The sequence below is a fragment of the Meriones unguiculatus genome, chromosome 8 (assembly GCF_030254825.1).
Source record: "Meriones unguiculatus strain TT.TT164.6M chromosome 8, Bangor_MerUng_6.1, whole genome shotgun sequence".
NCBI classification, from domain to species: domain Eukaryota; kingdom Metazoa; phylum Chordata; class Mammalia; order Rodentia; family Muridae; genus Meriones; species Meriones unguiculatus.
Genome location: NC_083356.1, coordinates 91,164,972 through 91,177,386, shown reverse-complemented (window position 1 = coordinate 91,177,386; position 12,415 = coordinate 91,164,972). Strand labels below are relative to the sequence as shown.

General features: G+C 40.4%; 1 pseudogene; it reads right to left on the bottom strand.

The window, feature by feature from the left end:
* Positions 1 to 962: 962 nt before the first annotated feature.
* LOC110566235 (large ribosomal subunit protein eL21-like) lies at positions 963 to 11,187 on the bottom strand (annotated as a pseudogene).
* Positions 11,188 to 12,415: the final 1,228 nt, after the last annotated feature.

Genomic DNA, 12,415 nt, shown 5'->3' with positions numbered 1-12,415 from the left:
AGTCTGTTGCATGCCTCTTGCCCAGCTTCTAGTTGTTTTGGCATTCTGTGACATTCTCTTGTTTATAGGAACATCTCTGTCATATTCACCCTGTAAGCATATCTCTACATCCAAATGTCCCCTTTGTTAAGCACAAAACGCACACTGGTTTGGGACTCATACAATGACTTCTTCTTCCCTCATTATACCTGTTACTGACATAGTAACTGCCCACATGAGATGAGATTCTAACCTATCAAGGGTTAGGATGGCAACAGATAGACTTTTACTTTTTAGGGACAGACTTATAGACACTTTATATGTATTTAACCTTTGGCAAAATAGAAACTTCGGTCATAATTCTATTTAAAAATAGTGAAAAAGTTCTTTCTGGTTAAAATACTATGTTAGCAAGTGATACATAAGAACAAGAACATAAACAGCCTCGTGCTGTTAGTGTAACAGCACAAGTTCTTTTACAAGAGTGTTAAATATAAGTCTGCAATGCTAACAAAAGGAGCTCTCTTAAGGAAAGCTGGGCCATATCAAGATAAGGCACTCCTTGCTATCAAGGATTTGTGTTAGGTAACAGTGTTCTTCTTGGAGAGCACAAGATGAGCATCTAATTACCCAAGGCTTAAATGTTGTTCTAAAGATGAGATCAGGTGACTGTGACTGCTGAAATCCCCTTACTGGAATCTCAGTCATTTGTGACAACACCTGGTCTAGATTTCAGCACCCTGGAGCCCCGCAAGTCCTCTCTCCCAGTCCATCCACAAACCTGTAAAGGCACCATGCAAAACATAGGCAGGGTCAGCTACACCTCCAGTTTGGAGAGTACATAAAAATGAAGGCACATTTCCGAGATGCTGAACTGTATGTAAATTGGCCAAACCAATCATTTGGAAATAACAGTAGGTAAGCTTGGTAATATAGCAAGCTCTCAGTTGAAAGATTTGAAGCCTGAACAGCTGGCTTCCATGTCATTCCTTCTTCGTTGAGAGGCACTGTAGAATGATAATGACCACACTCACCAGGACACTGACCCCTAATGACACATACCTTGCAGTTCTTCGTTGTTTTCTCTTCAACTTGGCAGGGTTTGTTTCAAACTGAGAAGCACCTGCCTGCAGTGCGTCCACGTGGTCACCTGACTCCAAGAGCATCTGGCCTCTAATACTGTATCCACAGTGGTTCTCGTATGTCAACCACCTCATCCACTTGACATATCTGCTGAAGTCTTCCATCTGCTTGTGGAAGCACGTGAATCCGCAGGCACACCTGTAGACATGTCAGCAGTGGCAGAGGCAGATGAGGGTCAGTGTTGTGTACTGCATCAAGCCCTTGAGCTGTGAAGATCCACAGGCACATTTTGAAGGGATTCGTGTCAGCCTATGATAAAGAAGTTTCCTATATGCTGGTGCAGAATGGAGGAATAAACAGCAAAGACAATTCCACTGCCTGTAACTAGCTGTGGAGCTAGTGGTTGAGAAGTTAATGTGATTATTTATTTGATACATATTAATTATTGCAATGAGTAGGTGTTGAATTGCCATTAAAAAACCTGATGAAGGGAAACTGTAAAGTAAATAAATATATATTTCTGGAAAGCCAAAAATTTCTCAAATTATTGCATTTCTCCTTTTTCTTCAGATTTATGCTTCTAGACAGCCTAAAACTAATGATTACTTGAAAAAAAAACTGTACTACAGAAGCCAAAAACTAATGATAACAGAGAAAATCTGATGGCAACACCAACAAAATACTGATACAAGAGGGAGAACAAAAAGGAAATATAACAGACTGATGTCTGCAGCAACTGACCAGGTAGGTAGAAAGCACCATTGGTTTGGAAGGGGGTGTGAAATAGAGAAGTGTTTACCCATGGGAACATACAGTCATCTCTAAAAGCTGCTACTGAGAAGCACCTACTGCCAGAATGTTGGAATGTGGAGAAAAGGGTAGCCAAAGGTTAAAAGTGCCCCAAACCAATGTGCTTTATTTAAATAAAAAAAAAAAAGCATTGAAAAATAATGTCCCTACTCCAAAGCTCTCCATTCATTTATCATCTAGGACCTGTCTATAGTGGAGGAATTCACAGAGCTAAGTCGAGGTACAGCCCTAATGACAGGGACATCATCATGGTTACTCTGGATAAGTCCGATCTAATCATGTCAGTTTTCAAAAGCAGAGTTTTTTTTTTTTTAATGGGTTAGAGAAGTGAGCTCAAAGAAATGAAGGACTTAACCCACATTTACTGGTTCTGAGGATGGAGCAGGGAATGCAAGAGCTGAGGATTATGAATGGTGCCTAGAAGCTAGGAGCTATGCCTTTAGCTGACAGCCTACAAAGAAAGGTGATTTTTCTCTCTACACCTATAAGAACTTGAAGTTTGCCAACCTGGCTATGGGTTTGAATGTTTTACCCTAAGAATTCAAGTATTTGAAATCTTATCCCCAGTGTGGCCATGTCAAAGGATGGCAGAAGGGGAGTATTGCCCAAAGGAGAATTAAATTATTCTCCTGGGACCCTCAGTTAGCTTCATAAAAGTCAAGTTGTTTTAAAGAACAAACCCTACTTTTCCTATGGTCCTAGCCTTAGGGTTTGAATGTTGCCATAAGATGTCTCTCTGTGTATACACTTCCACCATTGGGATACAGCTCATTGCGAGGCTCTCATTACAGCTATACTGTTCCCTTGAATGCCCAAAACTGTGCTAAATAGTCTCTCTTATTTATAAGGTACCCAGCATCAAGTACTTAATTATAACAGAAAACAGAGTAGCAGCTATGTTAGTGAGTAGTAAGCAGATTCTCTTTTAGAGTTGCCAGCTGGCTCTGTCAATGCCATGGTTTTGTCTGTGAGACCCGCATTGGGCAAAAGCGTAAGGTAACATCTTTTATAGTGAATGCTACAACAGCAGTAATAGACCATACAAAAAATGTCAGACCTACAATTATAAATAGATAGATAATTCCCTCTAAGAACTTCTTAGACTTCCTATGTTCATACTATAAATGAGGCCCTATTAGTCATCACTGAATACATTCTTTGTAGTCTGTTTGGACCACTCGTCTCTCCGTAAACTTGAGTTAGTTAAAGTCACTGAGATGAAAACATCCATTCAATTTCACAGAGCTCCAGATTTCCAGGCTTTGAATATGGATTTATGAGTCCAGGAATCAATGAGAAAAATCAGTGCTACTTCTCTGATGGTGGCTTGTGTTTACCTGGCCATTCATAATCTACTTCTGTTAAGTGACTAAGAACCAGCTTTCAGACGGTTACGGCATAGCATACCCTGGTGCCATCAGACAGAAAGGAAGGCAGCCTGGAACATCAAGATGGAGTCTGCACCTTGACAAGCTAGAGTGAGGCTCCAACAGAGAGTTAACCAAAGCTGAACAGCCAGCCGAAATTTAAACCCAATTCAGGGGAACCTGCATCTGGAAGTGCCTCTCACTTATCCCAGAGGCATGTTCCGCTGAATCCATGCAGTGCTGTTCCTCAAACTTCTCTGGGGCAGTTACAGTTGTAACACGTGTTTAGTGTGCTTACCATTTTACTAAAAAGCCGTCCTGTGACCGCCCTTTCTTTTGTTCTGCATTAATTTTTTAATAGTTTTTTTTTTTTTACAATTTATTCATTATATATCCTGGTTGAAGCCCCCTCCCTCAACTCCTCCCAGTCCCACATCCCTCCTATTTCTTCCCCTAGTCCACTGCAAAGGGGAGCTCTCCTTCTCTGCCATCTGCCCATAAGTTATCAAGTCTCATCAGGACTACCTGGATCCTCTTCCTCTATGGCCTGGCAAGGTTGCATGCCCAGGAACAAGTGATCAAAGAGCAGGCCATAGAGTTCATGACAGAGGCAGCCTTTGTTCCCCTTATTAAGAGATCCATATGGAGACTGAGCTGCCTATTGGCTACATCTGAGCAGGTAGTCTAAGTCCTCTCCATGCATAGTCCTTGGTTGGTGAATCAGTCTCTGCAGGAACCTCAGGGCTCAGGTTTGTTTTTTGTTGTTGTTGTTGTTTGTTTTGTTTTTTTTAGCTTTGTTGGTCTCCTTACGGGACTCCTGTCCCCTTTTATCTCCCCCTTCTTCCATAATGAGAACCTACTATAGAGGGTCCTCCGATAGGCTCCACCCAACAGGGGATGGAAGCAGATGATGAGACTCACAGCCAAACTTTGGGCAGAGCACAGGGAGTCCACTAACTTATTTCTACCTGCATTCTTACTTTATCTTCATAAATACTGATACAGTGGGTCCTATAATTGTTGACGATTCTGTAGGCAACACTTGGGGATGTAACCTGAGTCTTGACTTATAAATAATTAATAAAAGAGACAAACTTCAAAACCTAATCTCTTAGGTTACAATAAAGGCCTTTGAGGGTGAAGTCGAGACACCTGCACATCCTGTCTGGCTTACCCACACACCTATGAGACATGGAAAAGTAAAGACTTGCTGAGTGGAAGAAGCTGAGAAAATTTAAGAGAGAGACACAGGAGTGATAAAAGATACCAGCTGGGGAAGGGGCATGGGAGGAGATGAGGGAGGGAGGAAGGGAGGGCAGGATTAGGAGGGAACAAGGGTGGGACTACAGCTGGGATATAAAGGAAATAAATTCTAATAAATAAAAAATTATATTATAAAATAACATTTAATTATAAAAAAAAATCTGACTCAAGGTTCTTTCCAATCCTAATTAGGACTAATTAGAGGTAAATATTCCTGTACTTAACAGTGTCTCTTGGAAATTAAGTTCATATATTTATGTTAATTCATTCTAATTTTTAACTACCAATGAACTAATCCAAAAGGGCAAAAATAAAGTGGGGGGAGGGAAATAAATGTGATATAAAGCATGCTAAAGTTCTAAAATGGTAAGAGAACAAGCACCCCTGAGCTGTTGCCAAAGTTTCCTCTGTAGGGGGGGATTTATTTTAGGGGACTGCATCTCATGGACCACCAATGATGGTGTTCTCCCTTAGCCAAGTGTAGGTCCCTCAAAGACACCATCATCCCACAGCGTTTCCCCCTCTAACCACATGAGCTCAACATTAGCTCAAATATATATTTCATCAGAGTAGAAACAGTATTGATTTGGGTCAAAGCTCATCTAGGGTCCCTGGCTATAGCAAAAGTTCAATAATTATTTATTGAATGACCCAATGATTGAGTGAGTATCCCTAAACCAGGGTCAAATAGATGGGCTAGTTCTGAGATAACAGAGCTGTGACTAGAAATGTATGTTTTTGTTTGCTTCTTAGAATAGACTAAATAATTTCCCCTTGGTATATTGATTAAATTTACGTCTAAAAGAGAAGGAAAACCCAAGTTTAAAGTCAGTTCAAAAAGCAGGAAATGCATTATCCATCTAACAAGATGCTATAAGGTTTTTGTTTGCCTCTTCAGTAACATCCTCAGGGCGTCCACTTCTTTTTGCTTTTCCACTTTGCCACCTTCACCATGACATGTCAACATCTGGTCTAGTTATTCTCATGGTCACAAAAGAATTCTGTGACCTCCATCAGTTGAAACACAGAAAGATAAGCAACTGAACTTTCCTCTGAGTCTAGACTGAGGATCAAAATCTTTTTTTTTCCAAATTAATTTAACAGATCTGCCCTGGTCATACGTAATTCTATACCATATCCCAATCCAAAATCATATGCTGTCAGTGGGGAAGCATGATCATAATAGGATTAGAGTTACAAAGATATGATGCCTGGACAGTGAAGGGGTCAGCCTCCCTGCATGGCCACAAGCCCTGACTACTAAAGTAAACAAATGTGGTGTGAAAGCGAGGAGTAAATGAAGTGCCTGAATAATTAAGTACTATGAAGAGTTTCTGTTGAGGAACTTCCTGCATAGGTCAGGTGGATCCTATAATTCCCATCCCTCACCCCACCACCCTACCACCATTGCTGAAGCCCAGCTGCCATGTTTGCAGCAGACATGTTTTTTTTTATCATCAAAACAAGGAAACCATGGTTTCCTCTCCTATAGATTGTAGCCCTCCATGAGTCAATATTCGTAGCCATATAAGATGCATGACCCATCATATGTAGTAGAATGCCGCCTGTAGTGCTCTTCTGAAAAATTCTAGTTTATTTGACGTATTTAGGGCTCTATCTCCTTTTCACTCCCCTCCCCCAACTTTAAGCAGGAGAGAGAAAAGGTTAGTAGGGACAGGGGGCCCAGACCCCTTTACTTCTTCCAGCTATTTAGGGTCAAGGGGTTCTTTTACGGCTCTATACCAATCTCCGTCAACTGCAGACGCATCTAGCAGGCTCCACCACACTGCTACACCCTGAAACATTTCTCTCCTTATGTCTGCTCCAAACCACCACACTGTCTCTGGTCTCTGGTCTCTCCAAACTGCTACACATCACACACCAACACCAAACTATACCACCACTGGCCACCTTCTCTTTCTTGGCTCTCTTCTCCATAAGCTCAGCATCCTAGACCATGCCCTTCTCCATGCCACACATAAAACTTAATTTGTTTCAAAGGTACACCAATACATCAGGAAATATGCACTTCCGAAAATGCATAGTTGTATTCTAAACTACCTTTTGAGATTGGGATTTAGACAAAGACCGTTCTTGCAGCCTGCCTCCTACTCCACAGTAGGAAGCATAATCTTACTAGACTGTCCTCCCTCCCTCATCCCTCATTTTTGAAATGTCCCCAGATAGCTTTAAGATGGAAGATCCTGGATTAAGTTTGCAGGTTGGCCTTCCCATTCCACAGCAGGCCCAGCAAGAAGAGCCTCTGAACTCACAGATTGTGAAGGACCTCAAGATGCTTACAGAATTCCCCCCTCTTTGCCTCTCACCTAGTCTGGTCTTCTGAGGTTTCTGTATGTTTGTGTGTTTTTATGATGAGCAGTAACATGAAAGAAACAAATAAGAGGATTGCCACCCTACCCTTCTAGGTACCGGCCTAAACCCAGAACGGTTTGAGAAACCTGTGACAAAAATAAAAGCCAGCACTTATGAGGACCATCTAACCATTTCAGCCAGCAAAGAGCTGAGTGTGTGTGCTTATACTCTCACAAGATGTATTAAACATGGCTTTCTGTTGCAAAGAAGACTGTGGGGTGGGCAAACACTCTGTCAATCCTCATTACCTCGCTGGGCCTGTGTTTGTTCCTCCAGGCTCTTTGTTGTCTGGCATCCGTGCCCAGCATTAGCCAAGCTCCCAGCCCGCTGAAGAAGATTGAGAGGCCATCCTTGCACTTGAGCCTGTGAACTGTCATTCTGTGTCTCTTCAGGCTTGTGACGAGGCACGCCTTTCCAGGGAGCTGTCAGTTTGATCCCCAGCTTGTCAAAGCAGCTGTCTGCACAGAGGTCTTTAACATATCATAAAGGATAGGTCAGATCTTACCCATGAAATGATAGCAAAGAAGGCATTACTCAAGACAAGAAAAGAAGATGTATAGAAACAGTTAACTAATTAACTGATTTTGCAATCAATAGCTATGCTCCCCCCCCCAACAAAAGAAATGCAGTAATCATCCAGACTCACAAATTAATACTCTAAATGATCCACAGAGAAACAAGCAGAAATTCACTCTACAGGTTGGGTTGGTGGTTTCCTTAGGTTGGGTTGGTGGGTTCCTTTGCCTTCCATCACATTCTACTAAACTAGCAAGAAAATAACACACACACACACACACACACACACACACACACACACACAAATTCATAATGAGAACTATAGAGCCAGGAATGTTTTGTCATCCATATTTTCCCTGGGATTAATATCTACCTTCCTAAAACTAGAGAATCATTTAAAATACCAACCAAAGGATTAGCGATGAAGCATAGTATTCATTGCTGTTCTAACGTCAAGGGTGGAAAACCAAAAGCTGCCATCTTTGTATCTATAACTCCTCCCTTTGTTCACCACTGCGACAGAGGTGTAGCTATAAGCTCGGGTTCCTTGACATCATCATTGCTTTGTCCCACTTTTCACTACAGAATGACTCTCCATTACACAAATTGTGTGTGTGTGTGTGTGTGTGTGTGTGTGTGTGTGTGGTGTCTGTGTGCTATGTCTGAGATATTAACTGTAAATTTTCGGGAAAGAAAGAGTGAAACAGAGGGACATTGTTTCTAAAAGTAGTCTCACCGCAGTGTTCTCTAGAATATAGAAGCAGGCCTGAAAGAACTGTTGTCTTGTTTGGCATCTCGTAACAGGACCATTATTACTATCTGAACTCTAGCTGTGTGACTTTAACTTCTTTGTATCCAGCTTACGTCTTTATGACCCAGCTTCCATATATATATAAACTACGGATAATTAACAATATCATAAAATGTTGTATGAAGGTTAAATGAGGTAATGTTTGCATACCGCTTATTAAAGAGCCTTGTACCTAGTAAACAGTGCATAACCACTGGCTTTTGTTTTTTAATCTGATGCTTGACCTATCTTATCAATGCTTACTGTTTCTTACAAATAAATTTCCATCATTCCGTTCAGCTACAACTCTCCTCCTTTCTTTGACATTTGTTGTTATTACGTTTTTCCTGCTAACTTGTTTTTATTACTATATGCCAATTATATAAATTGAGTGGATTTTTTAGTAACACTTCCATATATATATATATATACATATAATATACTTTGTTCATATTTACCCTTTTATTACATTCTTTACATGCTTATGTATTTTCTAGCATTGTATAATAGAATTACAGCTATTAATGAATGTATTAAAACATACACACTGACCTGACAAAAAATTTCAGGAACTAGCTGCAAAGTAATTTTGGACTCGGCTGTTAAGCAGTCTTGGGTTAGCCCTCCTTATTTAGCACCAGTGTCACACAGACCCACACTAAGCAGAATACTCAATGACATCAAAGGTCATTTAGATGTTACCTTCAAGCAGAAATACAACAGCCTCTTAAGGATCTGTGTCCTCTGTCTCAACGAATAATTATCCTTTTAAAAAGAAGACATTTCTTTGGGAAAGGCTAGGGGTGGATGTTGGGAAAGAACTTTATAATCTATTTGTATTAAGTTACTGTAGCAGCAAACAAATTCCCCTCAACTTTTTTTGATCCTTAAAAGAATAAAATTCATTACTTCTCATGTTTGTGTAGTTTGAGTGTGCTCCAGTCAGAAGTTCATTTGTGGAATTTCATTTGTTACCGTCAGATGGAGCCAAGGCTGGGCCATCTGAAAGCTAAATTGGGCTCTCTAGAATGCTATTCCCTTTCACAGCCTGATACTCCCCAGCTTTCTGGACTTTCTCCCTTTGTTCAGGCTGTTTTCATAACAAAGTAATCTCATTTCTTATACAGTGGCTAACTGCCAAGAGGCAAGAAGATAGGTAATACACTAGGCCAAACCTACATTCACCACTGATTAGAGAACTTTTCCACTTGCCAAACTCAATCCATTTTCCAAAGCAGCCCTTGAAGCTACAGAGGGTCAAGGCCTCAAAATAATAAACGCCATTTCTCGGTGGGAAAGATCATACTGAAGAATTAAATGACAGACCAAAGTTATTGCTCTTGTTCCTTCTTAAAGTGCACTCTGCTCCAGGACTGAAGGTGTTCATGGGACCAAGGCTATCTAAATTTCTGGGCATGAGAAATTTAGAAATCACCCAAGGAATGTGAATGGGTCAAAGAGCTATGACTCTTTGGGAGGAAAACATCAAACCTAAACTCCCATCATAAGGATTTTTCCATCATGCATTGCACACATTTCTCAATGAACTACCTACTACATCTCAAAATGATAAAATGGACAATTTGGCAAGATAAGTAGGAAAAGAAGCAGAGCAAGAAGAGCGGAAAGCCTCTGGTATTCGGAATAAATACGGGAAGATAGTCACAGACATGGTGATTCTTTAGAAGGAAACTGGACAATAAAGTTGAAAACAGAGACAAACTTGAAATGTGCTCAGCAATCATAACTATCAGCAGATCAATAATAGAATTTAAAATGTACTATCTTCTGTGGCTACATGGCAGAGACAATCAGTAATTTCCACTTCTAGCCTTGTCCACGGGTAAGCTCTACTAAAATTTCAAAGAACAGATCTTTTTTAAATATTTTAATTAAAATAGAATTAGATCATTTCTCCTCCCATTTCCTCCTCTAAAGGCTCTCATGTACCCGTCTTCCCACAAACTCTTTCCCAAAATCTTGGCCTTTTTTCTTTAATTAATTGTTGATATATATTTTCCCAAATATATAAATACAACCTTCTCCATCCGTATAATGTTTCTTGTATGTATATGCTTTCAGGGATGACTGCTTGGTGTTGAACTGGGTGGCTCTCCCCTAGGGAAGACTATTTCTCCCCATTCTCAGCATTCGTTAGCTTTCTGTAGTCCTTTGTGTAGAGTTGGGCCCAGAGGAATTTCTCCCTTACATGTTACCATGTCTATTGTCATTCTGGTCCCAGTATTGTTTAGGCAACTATGTTGATGAGAGTTCATGGGTATAGCTTCTCTGACATTTCAAGGAGAGACTGACTCACAGAAAACTCAGTTTCTCCAGCTCTTATAAGCTTTTCAACCACTGTGATCCTTGACCTTTCATGCAGAACTTTTGCTGTTGTATCTGGACACCATACAGTCACTTGTACTCTGAATTAGTTGTGGTTTTCTATAATGGTCTCTGTTTCAAAAAGATGTTTGTTTGTTTGTTTAATTATTTATTCATTTTAAAGTCTAGGTCTTTTTGTTTGTTTGTTTTGTTGTTTTGTTTTGTATATGAGGCCATGAACTTCTATGGAATGGCCTCCCGCAGCTCCAGCTCCTTCCCATTGGTCCTCACAAAGTGTGCTTCTCTAGGGAGTGCAGGCTGGAGCTTGAGCTGAACCCTGGTGTCTTCCCCTTTGGACTCCTTCTTCCTCTGGTCATTCTCCTTCACGTGCTTGATGTGCTCAATGCACACATTGATTCTCTTGACAAGGATCTTGCCCTTAACTTGCTTGTCCACAATGATGCCCACGGCATGCTTGGTGACATTATAGGCTCTTCCAGCGTTGCCATGGTAACATGTATGGGCTGTTCCTTTTTGAACACTGTCCATTCTCTTGATGTCTACAATGTCATCCTTTTTCTAGATTCATATGAATGTAGCCAAAGGAACAACTTCAGGTTTCCTAAAAGGCCTAGAAAACATACAGCATGTGCCCCTCCTCTTTCCCTTTGTGTCTGTCATCTTGGAGAGTTACTGCAAGATGGCTGCTGTGGCAGAAAGCAAAAAGATGTTTATTTAATGAGGGGTGAGCTTTACCCTTATCTGTGGGTACGGATAAATACTTAGAATGTAGTTAGGAATTATACTGGTTTATGAAAATGACAACTGTTTTCCTCCAAGCTCAATAACTTTACTAGTCCCCAGTAACTGGCTAAGGTTTCAGTACCAGCTAAGATTTCCCTCATGTTGAGTGGACCTTAAGTCCAATTATAGAGCTATTGGTTCCTGTCAAATTATGCATGCCATTATTGCATCTTTAGGGTTATCTTCTCATGCTGGTCATTGTTGGAGTTTATAAGCATCATAGCTAGGCAGTGCTATTGGTTGCTTCCCTCCTTTGGTATCTCCACCTTTTGATACCATGAAAGCTAGTTTGTGTGAGGAGGTTTTCAGTTCCAATCCACCTCAGATCCTTTGTGCATAGGGATTCAACTTCATCTTCTGGAAGCAACCAAGAGCAATATCAACACCAAGAGCCTATAATGATTTGGGAGTCTCTCGAAAAACCTCGACAAACATGTCAAAAGGGGGCTTCTCATGCCTGGTGAGGCAGTTTTTGTTGGATGGTCTATGGCTCTAATGGGGGAGGGCATTGTCGAACCAGCTAAGAAAATGACTTTTAAACTGTATAAGCGTATGTATACACAGACATATATATATATATATATACATATACATATATATAATTTTAGATGAATAGGTGATATGATTCCTTATGAGTTTTTAAGATATCCTATTAGTTTAGCCTCCTCCCACCCATATTTATCTTCTTTCCACTCTAATTTGCTTCAATTAAAGACTAACCCTAATTTCCCACTGCCCTTCAAATCACTGAAATCACTTGTACCCTGCGATTCCCCAATTTATTGTTCGTCCTCTACTCCAGTTCCCCTTTTACTCCTCTGGTTTCTATTTTACTCCAGAATATGTACTCAAATGTGAGGATTTGGCACTAGGAACATCAAACGAGAGAAGCAACAATGTTGGAACCCTTTTAATTTTATTCAAAACACCTCACATAATCAGAATAAAAAGAAGTTCCCAACTCATCCCTTAAAGGTAGTAGCCCCGATACCAAAAGGGCAGAAAATAATATAACAGGGAAAAAGCTTAGACAAATCTATTTTGAATGTAGACACAAAACCTCTGTAATGGTAGAAAATAATTTCAACAGTGTGATCAAAGGTGA